Source organism: Musa acuminata, chromosome BXJ1-6 (assembly GCF_036884655.1).
Source record: "Musa acuminata AAA Group cultivar baxijiao chromosome BXJ1-6, Cavendish_Baxijiao_AAA, whole genome shotgun sequence".
Lineage (NCBI taxonomy): Eukaryota > Viridiplantae > Streptophyta > Magnoliopsida > Zingiberales > Musaceae > Musa > Musa acuminata.
Window position 1 is genome coordinate 28,089,624 of NC_088332.1, and position 22,686 is coordinate 28,112,309.

Consider the following 22,686-nt stretch of genomic DNA (forward strand, 5'->3'; position numbering starts at 1 on the left):
TCGGAATGCTCAATAGTCTTCGCCACCATCGGTGCTACTGCCATTAGAGAAGACTCGCTTTGTTGCTGAGGTGCTTGACGTGGTCGATAGACTTTTGTGATTTGTTTTGGAGTTTGCTGACAAGCTCCATTTGCATGACCAAAAGATAAGCAATGCTGACATCGTTGTGGCTTCCAGGAATATGAGACATGTACCTTCCGAGTGTTCCCGTCAAGATCACGATAGAAAACCTCATTTGGACGATCTTCGTCGGAAGAAACCAGTACACATGCTCGTGCAAATGCTAATCTCGTCTGAGCAGCTGTTGCTTTGTCGATGTAGAGTGGCTGTCCCAGAGTGCTGCATAACTTTGCAATAAAACGTCGACTCCAAAGATGTAGAGGAAGACCTTGAAAGGATACCCATAATGGAATAGACTGTAGGCTATCTAACTCCAAACGGACATCAGGAGACCAGCGTCGTAGAATCATTGGATGGCCGCGAATAGTCCAGAATCCTTCGAGGACCCGTTGTAAATCTTCTTCAGAGTATAGCTTGCAAACAAAGAATCCGTTCTCCAGCATATGAAGATCAAATGACGATATTCCCCATCGAGTTTTGATAAATGATGATAGTGGGAAATAAGATGTTTTGAGACCTACCACATAGCCAACAATCGCCATAGACCATGTCTCAATAAGCTCTGCTGAATCAGCAGTCTCGTATACAGCAATCTTCTTATCAGCCTGAACTTCTGGAGTAAAGAATTCCAAGCTTAGATCCGGACTTCCAACCGGAGCCTTGAAGAGGCTAGTCCAAGGCCTAGGGTCACTGGAAATGAGGGCATGCTGCCGCGATCTAGAGCGCGACCTACTTCGATGCTGTTTCGTCGAAGTAGTGTCTCTCTGGAGAGGATATGGAGGAGGTGCCAATTGAGGGGTAACGGTAGGGAGTCTTACCATCGTATCAACCCTCCCGCCACCGTCGCCAGCCCTAGGGGCCGTCGCTGCCATGTTTGATCCCTCTTCTGGTCACGGCTATAGAATCGCCTCCATAGGGAAAAGCCACCGTCGTAGTATATCAGATCGCCGATACAGTACTGTCGCCCTAGAGAGATCTGGTCGCCACTAGAAGCCGACGCTGCAGGAGATCCGATCACCACTACAATAAGGGAGATCAAATCGTTGCTATAGTATAGTCGCCCGTGGGAGAAAGCCAACGCTGCAGGAGTCAGATCGCCCTAGGGAGATCTCGTCGCCGCTACAGTGTCATCATCGCTACAGTACCGTCGCTGCTACAGTGTCGTCGCCGCCGCTACAGTACCGTCGCCCTTGGGAAACAGCCGATGCTGCAGGAAATCAGATCTCCGCTACAGTGTCGTCGCCCTTCGCTCGTGGGAGAAAGCCGATGCTGCAGGAGTCAGATCGCCCTAGGGAGATCTGGCCGCCGCTACAGTGTTGTCGCCGCTACAGTGGTCGCCCTAGATTTGGCCACCGCTACAGTGTCGTCGCCGCTACAGTGGTCGCCCTAGATCTGGCTGCCGCTACAGTGTCGTCGCCGCTACAGTGGTCGCCCTAGATCTGGCCGCCGCTATAGTGTCGTCGCCGCTACAGTGGTCGCCCTAGATCTGGCCACCGCTACAGTGTCGTCGCCGCTACAGTGGTCGCCCTAGATCTGGCCGCCGCTACAGTCTGCAGAAAAGATTCATCTACACAGAGTTACCTCTGATTTGGTAACACAAGGTCCAAAGTATGCAACTTGATTTACAAGATCATCTCCAAAGTATTGGCAAATAGAATGCAAAAGGTAATACACAAGATCATTAGCCCAAATCAAGCTGCTTTCATCAAAGGGAGAAGTATACATCATAACATTTTGCTTGCTAATGACTTGGTCAAAGATTTGCATTCAAAAGCAAGAGGGACAAAAATATGTTTTAAAGCTGATTTACGGAAAGCCTTTGATTCAGTTAATAGGAAATTTATCTATAAGATGCTCCTCGATATGAACTTCCCATAGCAATGGGTTAATTGGATTCAATCTTGCCTGGAAACTCCAAAGTTTTCGATACTCTTTAATGGCTCACCTATTGGTTTTTTTGGGAGCACGAATGGCATCCGACAAGGTGATCCACTCTCTCCGTATCTCTTTACTATTGCGATGGAAGGACTTAGTTGTATGTTGGAACATGCAGTCTTAAATGGCAGCATTAAGGTACCCAATGCTGGCTCTATTCATATATCACATATAACATTTGCAGATGATTTACTTATCTTCCTCCTAAATGATCCAACTTCAGTAAATAACCTGGCTACTATTATGAATGACTTTGGTATGGTTTCTGGACTTCAGTTAAATCATGCGAAAAGTAAAGTATATATGAGCCCTTACGTTGAGGATAAGGTCTTTATTGCACAAACTTTGGGGGTTAGTGAAGGAAGCCTGCCAGTTCCTTATTTGGGTCTCCCGCTCATATCCACAGGCATTCACAAAACCCACTGTCAGCCTATCCTGCAAAAAATAAAGAATAGAATTTCTTCTTGGAAAAATAGGCTTCTATCAAAAGCAGGACGACTCGAACTCATCCGTTCTGTATTGCACTCCTACTCTATATATTGGTGTAATGCATTTCTTTTGCCTGCTGGACTTCTCCAAGATATTGAACGATTATTAATGAACTTCTTCTGGAATGGCACAAATGATAAGGCAATGCATATGGTAAATTGGGATAGCATTTGCAAACCGAAAGATGAAGGGGGGCTAAACTTGAGAAATACTAGAGATTGGAATCAAGCAAGCCTGGTACAACAATTGTGGGATCTTTTGCAAAACAAATGTTCCTTATGGTCACAATGGGTTTCTGCTAGGTATCTTTCAAAGGAATCAATCTGGGAAATTTCAACAAGAACATACCACTCTGCAGCTTGGAAAGGAATTTTAAAGGCAAGGAATTGGCTAATCAAACACATTTCGTATGCAATCTCTTCTGGAACAAGTACTAATATGTGGTACGATCCTTGGGTGAATGGGAAGAGTATATTTCAATTATATGGCGACAGAATACGAAAAGATCTTGGGGCTCCCAAAGATTGGAAGGTTTCCGAGTTCATTGCTAACGGTACTTGGTGTCTCCCTAATCCTATTTCTCCCGAAATGTTATCACTTTGGCCGACTATCATAGCTATTCCAATCAGGAACAACTCTTCAGATACACTTATTTGGCCTCATGACAATGGCAAATTTAGTGCCACATCCGCATGGAATCAAATTAGGCAAAGAAATAACAAGTGGGTCCCAAGCAGTTGGACATGGGATCGACCGGGATCACAAAGACACTCCTTATGTACATGGCAGGCCCTTCTCAATAAACTACCTACAATAGACAATATGAAAAGAAGAGGTATCTATCATGTTAACCGATGCTCCCTTTGTTTGCAACAAGAAGAAACTGTTGACCACCTCTATTTTGCTTGTGATTATACAAAATGGATATGGAAGGAGATTCTCCAGCGATTTGAACTCAATAGACTGCCGCAACCAAACTTGCACCAAGAACTAGGCGACCTTATGCAATGTTTCTCAAGAAAAGGGCCTCTTACACAACTGGCAAAGGTTACTTTCAGATGCGCTATTTGGTGGATGTGGAAGGAGAGATGTAATAGAATCTTTGAATGTCAACACACAAACAATGCTCAGCTCTTGAAAGAGATTATTAGAGACTCAAGATCCTGTATGGAGCATGATCTCAAAACCGAGCACTTCACCCGAAGAGAAAAAGATATTTTTATCAAATTTAATTTTGCTATTAGCTAAAGATCTTGGGAATGATGCCAAATAATGTACCCACAGGTAGTTATAGTCTACAGCATGTGTAGTCATAACTATCGCATTCGCACTCTATGAGTTACTTGGCTTTGTCTATGACTTGTATAGATAAAGCTAGTTGTAGAAACTTTACACATAATCAATTTACTTTTACTTACCAAAAAAGAAGTAAGAGTTTTTGCCAAAATCGATTTCCAAAGGAAAGTAACAAGGAAAGCCGAAATCGACCAAAGCTCGATTCTGGCAGAATTTGATAGGAACATTGTATGAACAATTTGGATAACCAATTATGCTCCAATTTATACAAAATAGGTGTCACTAGAAAGCTTTGTCAATCTAGTTTTATGCAAATCAAGTTTTACAATCTTGTTTTTTTTTTTTTATGGTCACCTGATTCAATTGTCTATAATCAATACAAAGCCTTAATGTTTCATCCTTCTTCTTAACTAATAGCACCGGAGCACCCCACGGTGAAACACTGAGTCGAATGAAATCCGTATCTAATAGTTCTTGTAGTTCCTTTTTCAATTCCTCTAGCTCAAGTGGTGTCATTCCGTAAGGAGGCTTAGATATTGGGGTTGTCCCGGGGACCAAATCAATAGTAATTCACCCTCTCTATCTGGAGGTAAACCTAGCAAGTCATTTGGAAATACATCAGGCAAGGAGGTAAATCATGCCCAATACTCTCAAAATAAAAGATGGGATGATCTAGTATGCAAAAAGTGATCATTTTGTATAACAATCTATACTGGTATGATTGGAAGATAGTCAATTCATACTTAGCATAATATCAAAACTCCAAATATCTAGGAGAACCAAATCAGTAAGAAGTACGTGTTCTCCAATAGAAATCAAACAAGATAACCAGATCAAGTTTGTTATCAAACAATCCCCAATAGCCGTATTTACATATAGCATATAATCCAGTGATTTAGGTTGAATGCCCATGTGATAAGCAAAATATTGCAAATCAAATCATAGATGAGACACATGGTCAAACAAATATTTGCATTCTTTCAGAACCATGAATAGTACCTTCGACCACTAATTCATAAGCTTTAGAATCATATTCCGTGATAACATACACTCTGACATGGGCTGATGATTTATGCGGTAGTGATTCTTTCTTCTTGTCCAAAGGGCAGTCTTTCATTTTATGATCCAAATTTTTATAAGCAAAATAGGCTCCAATCACCTACAAATACAAACTTATTTCATAATTTAACTTGCATCATACACATGATTGAATCTTTTGTGGTAACTTCCCTTTTCAAATCGATGATGTCTTGACCCTCCTATTATCACATTCAGATTCATTCCTAATCTTTTTTTTTTTTTGGGTAAACTTGTCCTTTCTATTGCTGTCCTTGATCTCTAGAAATTCTTTTGATCATCTGAATAATTTCGTGCATCAAATATTTTCTCCAATCACATCATCTATTTTTTCTACTACCAATGTATTAGGTTCACCACGCTTCTACTGCGCTACTCTGATTTAATATCCTCGATCAACCCTTTTATCGTACTTCATTAATCAAAAGCAGATGAAGTAGGAGGACTAAATGTCCTCGTCATCCTAAATTCCAAAAATGCATCAAAGAAAATTTTCACCAATCACTATAGTTCACTAGACCTCAATATATTTTGCACGTCAACATATCAAATATTTCAGTGAACCTCAAACCATGCTCTGATGCCACTCTGATCACGCCCCCCCCCCCCCCCCCCCGAATTTAATTCTAATTTAGGAGGTGTGAACCTAATTCAAGATTAATAATATTTAATTCAACAAACAATCCACGATCCAATCACACATTTGAGGTCACTAAGAAAAACATTCAAGTCATTCACCTCTACAATCCACAATTCACAAAACCTGTGCAGTTTATAATCATACATCATGTCACTAGATGATTCTTAAAATCCAAAAGCAACTTAACTAAACCATAACTATATCATAAATCCATAAGCGTGACAATTAATGCAATCACAAAACCAACATATACTACATGTTTATATCAGTACACAGTTTAGACTTAACATTTCCAAAATCCTGACGTAAGAGGTACTTATCAAATATTTACAAGATATATCAATCTAGATTTGTCATTGATATTTCATTACACCCAAAAAGAACTTATACAACATCAACCTATCAAGTACAAAATATTTGCCCCAAAATCTTCTAGTCTTCCAATGCCTCAACCCAATTTACACATTTTAGTGAGCGATAAGCTATCCTGAAAAATTTATATAGCAACGGGGTGAGCATATAAAGCTCAGCAAATGACTAACATATCCATAGCAAAGAGGACAGTTTTAAAAAAAATGAGGTATCAAAATATAAAGCAGAGATACGGGATGAAACAGTAGCATGTTTTGTTTGAATGCAGAATTTCAATATCATATCGTTCGAAGCACGTTTTATTCATACAATCGAGGAAAGGTAATTGGAGCATATCATTGGCATAAGGAGCATATCGATGACATATGGTAGTTTTCAAGGTATAACAAAGACTTATAACATTTCATAAATATATCAAAGAATAAAACATGAATAGAAGCTCAAATGTCACTTGACGATGCAAACATATCAATCTTATCCAAAGCATGTACAGAAACACATAACCAAAGCTCTGGATATCATATCAAACATACAGAAGGTGTAGTGGGATCTCAGTCAGAATGTGATTCATCCATTTCTGAATAACCACCTGACAAAAGTCTCCCACGTCTGGGAGCTCCATCCACCCACGTCTAGGTGAAGTCAAAGGGGGCCGGCAGAGCATCGCAGGCTCTAAGCACATACCCACATAGCGGGCAACAAGCGCATATCCCACATAGCGAGATCCCACATAGCGGGCAACAAGCGCATATCCTTTACCATTTCTGGTAAGGGTCCAGACAATCCCACACACCAGAGTACAAGAGGGCAGTTTTAACAATAAGCAGCATATATCGGAAGCACACGCGGAACAACAAAGCGTACATGTGCCTTTACGAGTCAATCCGAAGTAAGCAATAATCTTTCACAAGTATATTCAGATTTGAAAGGAAGCAAAAGCAAGAGCATACAAGGATTTCAAGAAATCACATATAGCTCAATTGAAATAAGAAAGTTAGGTGAATACAATGGCCAACGAAATGAAACTGGAAGAGGCACATTTCAAAAGCAAATGCGGAACAATGGGATGCATGTGCCGAATTACGATGCAAACATGAACTTTAGATGATAGCTGCAGATATACAAATAAATAAAGGACTAAAGTATACAGGAATTTAAGATAATAATGTAAAGCTTAACTGAAGTAAGAGTTTTTGCCAAAATCGATTTCCTAAGGAAAGTAACAAGGAAAGCCGAAATCGACCAAAGCTCGATTCTGGCAGAATTTGATAGGAACATTGTATGAACTATTTGGATAACTAATTATACTCCAATTTATACAAAATAGGTGTCATTAGAAAGCTTTGTCAATCTAGTTTTATGCAAATCAAGTTTTACAAGATTTGGAATTTACAACCGGGAGTTACAGATAATTTCGCAGCGAAAGGTCTGAAAATATTAGCTCTGTTTTACTGAATCCATAGGGTCGATGAAAGTAGATGTTTCAGTTAGCAATTGTACTCCAAAAATTTCAAATCAGGTATATTCAGAAAGCATTTTGAGTCTAGCTTCGAATAAAACATACTTTGTATGAATCTGAGTTCACAACAGAAAGTTATAAGTAGTTAAGCAACAAGAGGTCAGAAATTTCGGTCCCTGTTTTGCAGAATCTGTAGGGTTAATTTAAACAGAAGTCTTAGTAGGCATTTAAACTCCAAATCATTCAATCTTTAGATCAAACTAAAGATTTTCTTGTCTACTTTCAAATGGAACAGGTTTTGTCTAAATCAGAGTTTATTTCAAAATGTTATGATCAAAACATTGCAAAGAGGTCACATTTCCGAAAAATTACAGATTCATAGCTTTATATCAAAACGAAAGAAGGTCTGATTCTTAGTTGAAATCTTTCAAATTTTGCAGAATAAAAATGGAAACAGAGATTAAGGTTACTGTGGGATTGGGTTAGAACACTTGCCTTCAAATTATTTGAATCCCAAATGTGAGAAAATTGATGAAAAACCTCAAGCTCTTCTTCTTCTTCTTCTTCTTCTTCTTCTTCTTCTCTCAAACTCACGTTGGCTGCAACTCTTCAGGTTTGTTTTCTTTAGCCTTTCATCTAATTATTTAGGTTTTGGCTAATACAAAAGTTGCAAGGTGTCATGCATGCATGAAAGGGGCTAGATGTCATCTTTAGAGTAAAGATAAGTGGCACAACCTTATGTTAGTTAGTGACACATGTCCACTATTTTTTTTTTTTTTTTTTCTAACTTAAATCTGAATCTTTCATAAATTATATCAAACTTCTAATATTTACTCTTAGGTCCCTAGCCATAAACCTTTAATATAATATCATTTAATATAAAATAATTATTAAATAATCCTTATTTTTACAAACAAACCTTTTACTAAATTTTTAAAAATGGGGGATGTTACACTCTCCCCTCCTTAAAAAAAATTTAGTCCTCTAAATTTATCATACCTCATTCGACGAAAAGATGAGGATAAGCTTTCATCATTTCTTCCTCAAGCTCCCAAGTTGTTTCCTCTCCAGAATGATATCTCCAGATCACTTTAACTAGAGGGATAACCCGATTCCTCAAGATCTTTTCTTTTTTATCAATAATCTGAGTGGGCTCTTCCACATAAGACAAGTCTTTATCAATCACCATCGGCTCATACTTAATGATATGAGAGGGATCAGGTATATACTTTCTGATCATTGAAACATGAAATATATCATGGATATGGCACAATGATGGTGGCAAGGCAATCCTGTAAGCGACATAACCAACCCTCTCAAGAATCTCAAAAGGTCCAATAAATCTTGGGCTTAACTTTCCTTTCTTCCCAAATCTTACAATGCCTTTAGAAGGGGAGACCTTTAGGAATACAAAATCCCCGATTTGAAACTCAATATTTCGTCTTCTGTTATCAGCATAACTCTTTTGACGACTCTGAGCAGTCTTTAACCTTTTTCTTATAAGTTGAATTTTCTCAGTAGTCTCTTGTACTTTTTCTGGTGCTAATAACTTTCTGTCGCCAATTTCTTCCCAACATATAGGCGTCCTGCACTTTCGCCCATATAAAGCTTCATAAGGAGCCATCTGAATACTTGAATGATAACTATTATTGTAAGTGAACTCAATAAGAGAGATATCTTTATCCCATTCACCTTTCCAATCCATAACATACGCTCGAAGCAAATCTTCAAGTGTTTGAATGGTTCTTTCTGATTGACCATCAGTTTGAGGGTGATAAGCAGTGCTAAACTTGACTTTAGTGCCAATAGATTCCTGTAACCTTCTCCAAAATCTAGATAGAAATCTGGAGTCTCTGTCAGAGATTATCTCCTTTGGAACACCATGAAGTCTTACTATTTCATTTATATATAAATTTGCAAGCCTATCAAGAGAATAAGTCATATTGATTGGTAGAAAATGTGCAGATTTCGTTAACCTATCAATGTTAACCCAAATAGCATCATGCTTTCTAGAAGTTCGGGGTAGTCCTGAAATAAAGTCCATGGTAATACATTCCCATTTCCATTCAGGAATATCTAAAGGTTGCAACAAACCTCCAGGTCTTTGGTGTTCTGCTTTGATTTGCTGACAAGTCAAACACTTTGAAACATATATTGCAATATCCTTCTTCATGCCTTCCCACCAATAATGACTTTGGAGATCTCTATACATCTTAGTGCTACCAGGATGCATGGTGTACTTTGAATTATGACCATCCCTCAGGATTTGATCTTTGATATCTGAGTCATTTGGAACACATATTCTATCCTTAAATCTCAATAGGCCATCCTCTGAAACTCGAAAATTCACTTTCAATCCCTTTTTTACTTCATTCCTTAAGCAGATCAAGCGTCGATCTTGTAGTTGTCCTCCTTTAATTTGTTGAATGAGATCAGATTGCACTTGGATGGAGGCCATTAATATCATTGAGTCTTGCCCTTTTCTCATAACATTTGAATCATAATTCTCTTCTAATAACTTCAATTGCTTCACAACCAAAGTCGCCATAAAACTTGTAGATTTTCTACTAAGGGCATCTGCTACAACATTAGCTTTACCCGGGTGATAACAAATGGTACAATCATAATCCTTTAGAAGTTCTATCCATCTCCGTTGTCTCATGTTTAACTCTTTTTGAGTAAAGATATACTTTAAACTCTTATGATCAGTAAAGATTTCAAATGTTCGTCCATACAAGTAATGCCTCCAAATCTTCAGAGCAAAAACAATTGCTGCCAATTCCAAATCATGAGTTGGATAATTCAGTTCATAACTCTTTAGTTGTCTAGAAGCATAAGCAATCACTTTCCCTTCTTGCATCAAAACACATCCAAAGCCTTTTCTTGAGGCATCAGTGTACACCATAAATCCCTCATCACCACTTGGAATAGTGAGAATAGGGGCACTAGTCAATCTCCTTTTTAACTCTTGAAAACTTTGCTCACAATCATCACCCCATACAAATTTCACATTCTTTTGAGTGAGTTTGGTGAGAGGTTGAGCGATTCGAGAAAATCCCTCCACAAATCTCCTATAATAACCTGCCATGCCCAAGAAGCTTCTAACTTCTGTCACGTTTGTTGGTACTTCCCACTTAACAACAGCTTCCACTTTCTTTGGATCAACAGATATACCCATCCCTGAAATCACATGGCCTAAGAAAGCAATTTCATTCAACCAAAATTCACATTTGCTGAACTTTGCATACAACTTCTTTTCTCTTAGTATGGATAATATATTTCTCAAGTGTTCCTCATGCTCCTGATTACTCCTTGAATATACTAATATGTCATCAATGAATACGATCACACAATCGTTCAAGAATGGCTGAAATATCCTATTCATCAGTTCCATAAAAGCTGCAGGGGCATTAGTTAAACCAAAAGGCATCACTAAGAATTCATAGTGACCATATCGAGTTCTAAAAGCTGTTTTTGGAATATCCTCCTTCACGATCTTCAACTGATAGTAACCTGACCTTAAATCAATCTTGGAGAATACTTGTGTACCCTACAACTGATCAAACAAATCATCAATTCTAGGTAGGGGATACTTGTTTTTTTTTTTTTATGGTCACCTGATTCAATTGTCTATAATCAATACAAAGCCTTAATGTTTCATCCTTCTTCTTAACTAATAGCACCGGAGCACCCCACGGTGAAACACTGAGTCGAATGAAATCCTTATCTAATAGTTCTTGTAGTTCCTTTTTCAATTCCTCTAGCTCAAGTGGTGTCATTCCGTAAGGAGGCTTAGATATTGGGGTTGTCCCGGGGACCAAATCAATAGTAATTCACCCTCTCTATCTGGAGGTAAACCTAGCAAGTCATTTGGAAATACATCAGGCAAGGAGGTAAATCATGCCCAATACTCTCAAAATAAAAGATGAGATGATCTAGTATGCAAAAAGTGATCATTTTGTATAACAATCTATACTGGTATGATTGGAAGATAGTCAATTCATACTTAGCATAATATCAAAACTCCAAATATCTAGGAGAACCAAATCAGTAAGAAGTTCGTGTTCTCCAATAGAAATCAAACAAGATAACCAGATCGAGTTTGTTATCAAACAATCCCCAATAACCGTATTTACATATAGCATATAATCCAGTGATTTAGGTTGAATGCCCATGTGATAAGCAAAATATTGCAAATCAAATCATAGATGAGACACATGGTCAAACAAATATTTGCATTCTTTCAGAACCATGAATAGTACCTTCGACCACTAATTCATAAGCTTTAGAATCATATTCCGTGATAACATACACTCTGACATGGGCTGATGATTTATGCGGTAGTGATTCTTTCTTCTTGTCCAAAGGGCAGTCTTTCATTTTATGATCCAAATTTTTATAAGCAAAATAGGCTCCAATCACCTACAAATACAAACTTATTTCATAATTTAACTTGCATCATACACATGATTGAATCTTTTGTGGTAACTTCCCTTTTCAAATCGATGATGTCTTGACCCTCCTATTATCACATTCAGATTCATTCCTAATCTTTTTTTTTTTTTGGGTAAACTTGTCCTTTCTATTGCTGTCCTTGATCTCTAGAAATTCTTTTGATCATCTGAATAATTTCGTGCATCAAATATCTTCTCCAATCACATCATCCATTTTTTGTACTACCAATGTATTAGGTTCACCACGCTTCTACTGCGCTACTCTGATTTAATATCCTCGATCAACCCTTTTATCGTACTTCATTAATCAAAAGCAGATGAAGTAGGAGGACTAAATGTCCTCGTCATCCTAAATTCCAAAAATGCATCAAAGAAAATTTTCACCAATCACTATAGTTCACTAGACCTCAATATATTTTGCACGTCAACATATCAAATATTTCAGTGAACCTCAAACCATGCTCTGATGCCACTCTGATCACGCCCCCCCCCCCCCCCCCCCCCGAATTTAATTCTCATTTAGGAGGTGTGAACCTAATTCAAGATTAATAATATTTAATTCAACAAACAATCCACGATCCAATCACACATTTGAGGTCACTAAGAAAAACATTCAAGTCATTCACCTCTACAATCCACAATTCACAAAACCTGTGCAGTTTATAATCATACATCATGTCACTAGATGATTCTTAAAATCCAAAAGCAACTTAACTAAACCATAACTATATCATAAATCCATAAGCGCGACAATTAATGCAATCACAAAACCAACATATACTACATGTTTATATCAGTACACAGTTTAGACTAAACATTTCCAAAATCCTGACGTAAGAGGTACTTATCAAATATTTACAAGATATATCAATCTAGATTTGTCATTGATATTTCATTACACCCAAAAAGAACTTATACAACATCAACCTATCAAGTACAAAATATTTGCCCCAAAATCTTCTAGTCTTCCAATGCCTCAACCCAATTTACACATTTTAGTGAGCGATAAGCTATCCTGAAAAATTTATATAGCAACGGGGTGAGCATATAAAGCTCAGCAAATGACTAACATATCCATAGCAAAGAGGACAGTTTTAAAAAAAATGAGGTATCAAAATACAAAGCAGAGATACGGGATGAAACAGTAGCATGTTTTGTTTGAATGCAGAATTTCAATATCATATCGTTCGAAGCACGTTTTATTCATACAATCGAGGAAAGGTAATTGGAGCATATCATTGGCATAAGGAGCATATCGATGATATATGGTAGTTTTCAAGGTATAACAAAGACTTATAACATTTCATAAATATATCAAAGAATAAAACATGAATAGAAGCTCAAATGTCACTTGACGATGCAAACATATCAATCTTATCCAAAGCATGTACAGAAACACATAACCAAAGCTCTGGATATCATATCAAACATACAGAAGGTGTAGTGGGATCTCAGTCAGAATGTGATTCATCCATTTCTGAATAACCACCTGACAAAAGTCTCCCACGTCTGGGAGCTCCATCCACCCACGTCTAGGTGAAGTCAAAGGGGGCCGGCAGAGCCTCGCAGGCTCTAAGCACATACCCACATAGTGGGCAACAAGCGCATATCCCACATAGCGAGATCCCACATAGCGGGCAACAAGCGCATATCCTTTACCATTTCTGGTAAGGGTCCAGACAATCCCACACACCAGAGTACAAGAGGGCAGTTTTAACAATAAGCAGCATATATTGGAAGCACACGCGGAACAACAAAGCGTACATGTGCCTTTACGAGTCAATCCGAAGTAAGCAATAATCTTTCACAAGTATATTCAGATTTGAAAGGAAGCAAAAGCAAGAGCATACAAGGATTTCAAGAAATCACATATAGCTCAATTGAAATAAGAAAGTTAGGTGAATACAATGGCCAACGAAATGAAACTGGAAGAGGCACATTTCAAAAGCAAATGCGGAACAATGGGATGCATGTGCCGAATTACGATGCAAACATGAACTTTAGATGATAGCTGCAGATATACAAATAAATAAAGGACTAAAGTATACAGGAATTTAAGATAATAATGTAAAGCTTAACTGAAGTAAGAGTTTTTGCCAAAATCGATTTCCTAAGGAAAGTAACAAGGAAAGCCGAAATCGACCAAAGCTCGATTCTGGCAGAATTTGATAGGAACATTGTATGAACTATTTGGATAACTAATTATGCTCCAATTTATACAAAATAGGTGTCATTAGAAAGCTTTGTCAATCTAGTTTTATGCAAATCAAGTTTTACAAGATTTGGAATTTACAACCGGGAGTTACAGATAATTTCGCAGCGAAAGGTCTGAAAATATTAGCTCTGTTTTACTGAATCCATAGGGTCGATGAAAGTAGATGTTTCAGTTAGCAATTGTACTCCAAAAATTTCAAATCAGGTATATTCAGAAAGCATTTTGAGTCTAGCTTCGAATAAAACATACTTTGTATGAATCGGAGTTCACAACAGAAAGTTATAAGTAGTTAAGCAACAAGAGGTCAGAAATTTCGGTCCCTGTTTTGCAGAATCTGTAGGGTTAATTTAAACAGAAGTCTTAGTAGGCATTTAAACTCCAAATCATTCAATCTTTAGATCAAACTAAAGATTTTCTTGTCTACTTTCAAATGGAACAGGTTTTGTCTAAATCAGAGTTTATTTCAAAATGTTATGATCAAAACATTGCATAGAGGTCACATTTCCGAAAAATTACAGATTCATAGCTTTATATCAAAACGAAAGAAGGTCTGATTCTTAGTTGAAATCTTTCAAATTTTGCAGAATAATAATGGAAACAGAGATTAAGGTTACTGTGGGATTGGGTTAGAACACTTGCCTTCAAATTATTTGAATCCCAAATGTGAGAAAATTGATGAAAAACCTCAAGCTCTTCTTCTTCTTCTTCTTCTTCTTCTTCTTCTATCAAACTCACGTTGGCTGCAACTCTTCAGGTTTGTTTTCTTTAGCCTTTCATCTAATTATTTAGGTTTTGGCTAATACAAAAGTTGCAAGGTGTCATGCATGCATGAAAGGGGCTAGGTGTCATCTTTAGAGTAAAGATAAGTGGCACAACCTTATGTTAGTTAGTGACACATGTCCACTATTTTTTTTTTTTTTTTTTCTAACTTAAATCTGAATCTTTCATAAATTATATCAAACTTCTAATATTTACTCTTAGGTCCCTAGCCATAAACCTTTAATATAATATCATTTAATATAAAATAATTATTAAATAATCCTTATTTTTACAAACAAACCTTTTACTAAATTTTTAAAAATGGGGGATGTTACACTCTCCCCTCCTTAAAAAAAATTTAGTCCTCTAAATTTATCATACCTCATTCGACGAAAAGATGAGGATAAGCTTTCATCATTTCTTCCTCAAGCTCCCAAGTTGTTTCCTCTCCAGAATGATATCTCCAGATCACTTTAACTAGAGGGATAACCCGATTCCTCAAGATCTTTTCTTTTTTATCAATAATCTGAGTGGGCTCTTCCACATAAGACAAGTCTTTATCAATCACCATCGGCTCATACTTAATGATATGAGAGGGATCAGGTATATACTTTCTGATCATTGAAACATGAAATATATCATGGATATGGCACAATGATGGTGGCAAGGCAATCCTGTAAGCGACATAACCAACCCTCTCAAGAATCTCAAAAGGTCCAATAAATCTTGGGCTTAACTTTCCTTTCTTCCCAAATCTTACAATGCCTTTAGAAGGGGAGACCTTTAGGAATACAAAATCCCCGATTTGAAACTCAATATTTCGTCTTCTGTTATCAGCATAACTCTTTTGACGACTCTGAGCAGTCTTTAACCTTTTTCTTATAAGTTGAATTTTCTCAGTAGTCTCTTGTACTTTTTCTGGTGCTAATAACTTTCTGTCGCCAATTTCTTCCCAACATATAGGCGTCCTGCACTTTCGCCCATATAAAGCTTCATAAGGAGCCATCTGAATACTTGAATGATAACTATTATTGTAAGTGAACTCAATAAGAGAGATATCTTTATCCCATTCACCTTTCCAATCCATAACATACGCTCGAAGCAAATCTTCAAGTGTTTGAATGGTTCTTTCTGATTGACCATCAGTTTGAGGGTGATAAGCAGTGCTAAACTTGACTTTAGTGCCAATAGATTCCTGTAACCTTCTCCAAAATCTAGATAGAAATCTGGAGTCTCTGTCAGAGATTATCTCCTTTGGAACACCATGAAGTCTTACTATTTCATTTATATATAAATTTGCAAGCCTATCAAGAGAATAAGTCATATTGATTGGTAGAAAATGTGCAGATTTCGTTAACCTATCAATGTTAACCCAAATAGCATCATGCTTTCTAGAAGTTCGGGGTAGTCCTGAAATAAAGTCCATGGTAATACATTCCCATTTCCATTCAGGAATATCTAAAGGTTGCAACAAACCTCCAGGTCTTTGGTGTTCTGCTTTGATTTGCTGACAAGTCAAACACTTTGAAACATATATTGCAATATCCTTCTTCATGCCTTCCCACCAATAATGACTTTGGAGATCTCTATACATCTTAGTGCTACCAGGATGCATGGTGTACTTTGAATTATGACCATCCCTCAGGATTTGATCTTTGATATCTGAGTCATTTGGAACACATATTCTATCCTTAAATCTCAATAGGCCATCCTCTGAAACTCGAAAATTCACTTTCAATCCCTTTTTTACTTCATTCCTTAAGCAGATCAAGCGTCGATCTTGTAGTTGTCCTCCTTTAATTTGTTGAATGAGATCAGATTGCACTTGGATGGAGGCCATTAATATCATTGAGTCTTGCCCTTTTCTCATAACATTTGAATCATAATTCTCTTCTAATAACTTCAATTGCTTCACAACCAAAGTCGCTATAAAACTTGTAGATTTTCTACTAAGGGCATCTGCTACAACATTAGCTTTACCCGGGTGATAACAAATGGTACAATCATAATCCTTTAGAAGTTCTATCCATCTCCGTTGTCTCATGTTTAACTCTTTTTGAGTAAAGATATACTTTAAACTCTTATGATCAGTAAAGATTTCAAATGTTCGTCCATACAAGTAATGCCTCCAAATCTTCAGAGCAAAAACAATTGCTGCCAATTCCAAATCATGAGTTGGATAATTCAGTTCATAACTCTTTAGTTGTCTAGAAGCATAAGCAATCACTTTCCCTTCTTGCATCAAAACACATCCAAAGCCTTTTCTTGAGGCATCAGTGTACACCATAAATCCCTCATCACCACTTGGAATAGTGAGAATAGGGGCACTAGTCAATCTCCTTTTTAACTCTTGAAAACTTTGCTCACAATCATCACCCCATACAAATTTCACATTCTTTTGAGTGAGTTTGGTGAGAGGTTGAGCGATTCGAGAAAATCCCTCCACAAATCTCCTATAATAACCTGCCATGCCCAAGAAGCTTCTAACTTCTGTCACGTTTGTTGGTACTTCCCACTTAACAACAGCTTCCACTTTCTTTGGATCAACAGATATACCCATCCCTGAAATCACATGGCCTAAGAAAGCAATTTCATTCAACCAAAATTCACATTTGCTGAACTTTGCATACAACTTCTTTTCTCTTAGTATGGATAATATATTTCTCAAGTGTTCCTCATGCTCCTGATTACTCCTTGAATATACTAATATGTCATCAATGAATACGATCACACAATCGTTCAAGAATGGCTGAAATATCCTATTCATCAGTTCCATAAAAGCTGCAGGGGCATTAGTTAAACCAAAAGGCATCACTAAGAATTCATAGTGACCATATCGAGTTCTAAAAGCTGTTTTTGGAATATCCTCCTTCACGATCTTCAACTGATAGTAACCTGACCTTAAATCAATCTTGGAGAATACTTGTGTACCCTACAACTGATCAAACAAATCATCAATTCTAGGTAGGGGATACTTGTTTTTTTTTTTTTATGGTCACCTGATTCAATTGTCTATAATCAATACAAAGCCTTAATGTTTCATCCTTCTTCTTAACTAATAGCACCGGAGCACCCCACGGTGAAACACTGAGTCGAATGAAATCCTTATCTAATAGTTCTTGTAGTTCCTTTTTCAATTCCTCTAGCTCAAGTGGTGTCATTCCGTAAGGAGGCTTAGATATTGGGGTTGTCCCGGGGACCAAATCAATAGTAATTCACCCTCTCTATCTGGAGGTAAACCTAGCAAGTCATTTGGAAATACATCAGGCAAGGAGGTAAATCATGCCCAATACTCTCAAAATAAAAGATGAGATGATCTAGTATGCAAAAAGTGATCATTTTGTATAACAATCTATACTGGTATGATTGGAAGATAGTCAATTCATACTTAGCATAATATCAAAACTCCAAATATCTAGGAGAACCAAATCAGTAAGAAGTTCGTGTTCTCCAATAGAAATCAAACAAGATAACTAGATCGAGTTTGTTATCAAACAATCCCCAATAACCGTATTTACATATAGCATATAATCCAGTGATTTAGGTTGAATGCCCATGTGATAAGCAAAATATTGCAAATCAAATCATAGATGAGACACATGGTCAAACAAATATTTGCATTCTTTCAGAACCATGAATAGTACCTTCGACCACTAATTCATAAGCTTTAGAATCATATTCCGTGATAACATACACTCTGACATGGGCTGATGATTTATGCGGTAGTGATTCTTTCTTCTTGTCCAAAGGGCAGTCTTTCATTTTATGATCCAAATTTTTATAAGCAAAATAGGCTCCAATCACCTACAAATACAAACTTATTTCATAATTTAACTTGCATCATACACATGATTGAATCTTTTGTGGTAACTTCCCTTTTCAAATCGATGATGTCTTGACCCTCCTATTATCACATTCAGATTCATTCCTAATCTTTTTTTTTTTTTGGGTAAACTTGTCCTTTCTATTGCTGTCCTTGATCTCTAGAAATTCTTTTGATCATCTGAATAATTTCGTGCATCAAATATCTTCTCCAATCACATCATCCATTTTTTCTACTACCAATGTATTAGGTTCACCACGCTTCTACTGCGCTACTCTGATTTAATATCCTCGATCAACCCTTTTATCGTACTTCATTAATCAAAAGCAGATGAAGTAGGAGGACTAAATGTCCTCGTCATCCTAAATTCCAAAAATGCATCAAAGAAAATTTTCACCAATCACTATAGTTCACTAGACCTCAATATATTTTGCACGTCAACATATCAAATATTTCAGTGAACCTCAAACCATGCTCTGATGCCACTCTGATCACGCCCCCCCCCCCCCCCCCCCGAATTTAATTCTCATTTAGGAGGTGTGAACCTAATTCAAGATTAATAATATTTAATTCAACAAACAATCCACGATCCAATCACACATTTGAGGTCACTAAGAAAAACATTCAAGTCATTCACCTCTACAATCCACAATTCACAAAACCTGTGCAGTTTATAATCATACATCATGTCACTAGATGATTCTTAAAATCCAAAAGCAACTTAACTAAACCATAACTATATCATAAATCCATAAGCGCGACAATTAATGCAATCACAAAACCAACATATACTACATGTTTATATCAGTACACAGTTTAGACTAAACATTTCCAAAATCCTGACGAAAGAGGTACTTATCAAATATTTACAAGATATATCAATCTAGATTTGTCATTGATATTTCATTACACCCAAAAAGAACTTATACAACATCAACCTATCAAGTACAAAATATTTGCCCCAAAATCTTCTAGTCTTCCAATGCCTCAACCCAATTTACACATTTTAGTGAGCGATAAGCTATCCTGAAAAATTTATATAGCAACGGGGTGAGCATATAAAGCTCAGCAAATGACTAACTTATCCATAGCAAAGAGGACAGTTTTAAAAAAAATGAGGTATCAAAATACAAAGCAGAGATACGGGATGAAACAGTAGCATGTTTTGTTTGAATGCAGAATTTCAATATCATATCGTTCGAAGCACGTTTTATTCATACAATCGAGGAAAGGTAATTGGAGCATATCATTGGCATAAGGAGCATATCGATGATATATGGTAGTTTTCAAGGTATAACAAAGACTTATAACATTTCATAAATATATCAAAGAATAAAACATGAATAGAAGCTCAAATGTCACTTGACGATGCAAACATATCAATCTTATCCAAAGCATGTACAGAAACACATAACCAAAGCTCTGGATATCATATCAAACATACAGAAGGTGTAGTGGGATCTCAGTCAGAATGTGATTCATCCATTTCTGAATAACCACCTGACAAAAGTCTCCCACGTCTGGGAGCTCCATCCACCCACGTCTAGGTGAAGTCAAAGGGGGCCGGCAGAGCCTCGCAGGCTCTAAGCACATACCCACATAGTGGGCAACAAGCGCATATCCCACATAGCGAGATCCCACATAGCGGGCAACAAGCGCATATCCTTTACCATTTCTGGTAAGGGTCCAGACAATCCCACACACCAGAGTACAAGAGGGCAGTTTTAACAATAAGCAGCATATATTGGAAGCACACGCGGAACAACAAAGCGTACATGTGCCTTTACGAGTCAATCCGAAGTAAGCAATAATCTTTCACAAGTATATTCAGATTTGAAAGGAAGCAAAAGCAAGAGCATACAAGGATTTCAAGAAATCACATATAGCTCAATTGAAATAAGAAAGTTAGGTGAATACAATGGCCAACGAAATGAAACTGGAAGAGGCACATTTCAAAAGCAAATGCGGAACAATGGGATGCATGTGCCGAATTACGATGCAAACATGAACTTTAGATGATAGCTGCAGATATACAAATAAATAAAGGACTAAAGTATACAGGAATTTAAGATAATAATGTAAAGCTTAACTGAAGTAAGAGTTTTTGCCAAAATCGATTTCCTAAGGAAAGTAACAAGGAAAGCCGAAATCGACCAAAGCTCGATTCTGGCAGAATTTGATAGGAACATTGTATGAACTATTTGGATAACTTATTATGCTCCAATTTATACAAAATAGGTGTCATTAGAAAGCTTTGTCAATCTAGTTTTATGCAAATCAAGTTTTACAAGATTTGGAATTTACAACCGGGAGTTACAGATAATTTCGCAGCGAAAGGTCTGAAAATATTAGCTCTGTTTTACTGAATCCATAGGGTCGATGAAAGTAGATGTTTCAGTTAGCAATTGTACTCCAAAAATTTCAAATCAGGTATATTCAGAAAGCATTTTGAGTCTAGCTTCGAATAAAACATACTTTGTATGAATCGGAGTTCACAACAGAAAGTTATAAGTAGTTAAGCAACAAGAGGTCAGAAATTTCGGTCCCTGTTTTGCAGAATCTGTAGGGTTAATTTAAACAGAAGTCTTAGTAGGCATTTAAACTCCAAATCATTCAATCTTTAGATCAAACTAAAGATTTTCTTGTCTACTTTCAAATGGAACAGGTTTTGTCTAAATCAGAGTTTATTTCAAAATGTTATGATCAAAACATTGCATAGAGGTCACATTTCCGAAAAATTACAGATTCATAGCTTTATATCAAAACGAAAGAAGGTCTGATTCTTAGTTGAAATCTTTCAAATTTTGCAGAATAAAAATGGAAACAGAGATTAAGGTTACTGTGGGATTGGGTTAGAACACTTGCCTTCAAATTATTTGAATCCCAAATGTGAGAAAATTGATGAAAAACCTCAAGCTCTTCTTCTTCTTCTTCTTCTTCTTCTTCTATCAAACTCACGTTGGCTGCAACTCTTCAGGTTTGTTTTCTTTAGCCTTTCATCTAATTATTTAGGTTTTGGCTAATACAAAAGTTGCAAGGTGTCATGCATGCATGAAAGGGGCTAGGTTTCATCTTTAGAGTAAAGATAAGTGGCACAACCTTATGTTAGTTAGTGACACATGTCCACTATTTTTTTTTTTTTTTTTTCTAACTTAAATCTGAATCTTTCATAAATTATATCAAACTTCTAATATTTACTCTTAGGTCCCTAGCCATAAACCTTTAATATAATATCATTTAATATAAAATAATTATTAAATAATCCTTATTTTTACAAACAAACCTTTTACTAAATTTTTAAAAATGGGGGATGTTACACTCTCCCCTCCTTAAAAAAAATTTAGTCCTCTAAATTTATCATACCTCATTCGACGAAAAGATGAGGATAAGCTTTCATCATTTCTTCCTCAAGCTCCCAAGTTGTTTCCTCTCCAGAATGATATCTCCAGATCACTTTAACTAGAGGGATAACCCGATTCCTCAAGATCTTTTCTTTTTTATCAATAATCTGAGTGGGCTCTTCCACATAAGACAAGTCTTTATCAATCACCATCGGCTCATACTTAATGATATGAGAGGGATCAGGTATATACTTTCTGATCATTGAAACATGAAATATATCATGGATATGGCACAATGATGGTGGCAAGGCAATCCTGTAAGCGACATAACCAACCCTCTCAAGAATCTCAAAAGGTCCAATAAATCTTGGGCTTAACTTTCCTTTCTTCCCAAATCTTACAATGCCTTTAGAAGGGGAGACCTTTAGGAATACAAAATCCCCGATTTGAAACTCAATATTTCGTCTTCTGTTATCAGCATAACTCTTTTGACGACTCTGAGCAGTCTTTAACCTTTTTCTTATAAGTTGAATTTTCTCAGTAGTCTCTTGTACTTTTTCTGGTGCTAATAACTTTCTGTCGCCAATTTCTTCCCAACATATAGGCGTCCTGCACTTTCGCCCATATAAAGCTTCATAAGGGGCCATCTGAATACTTGAATGATAACTATTATTGTAAGTGAACTCAATAAGAGAGATATCTTTAT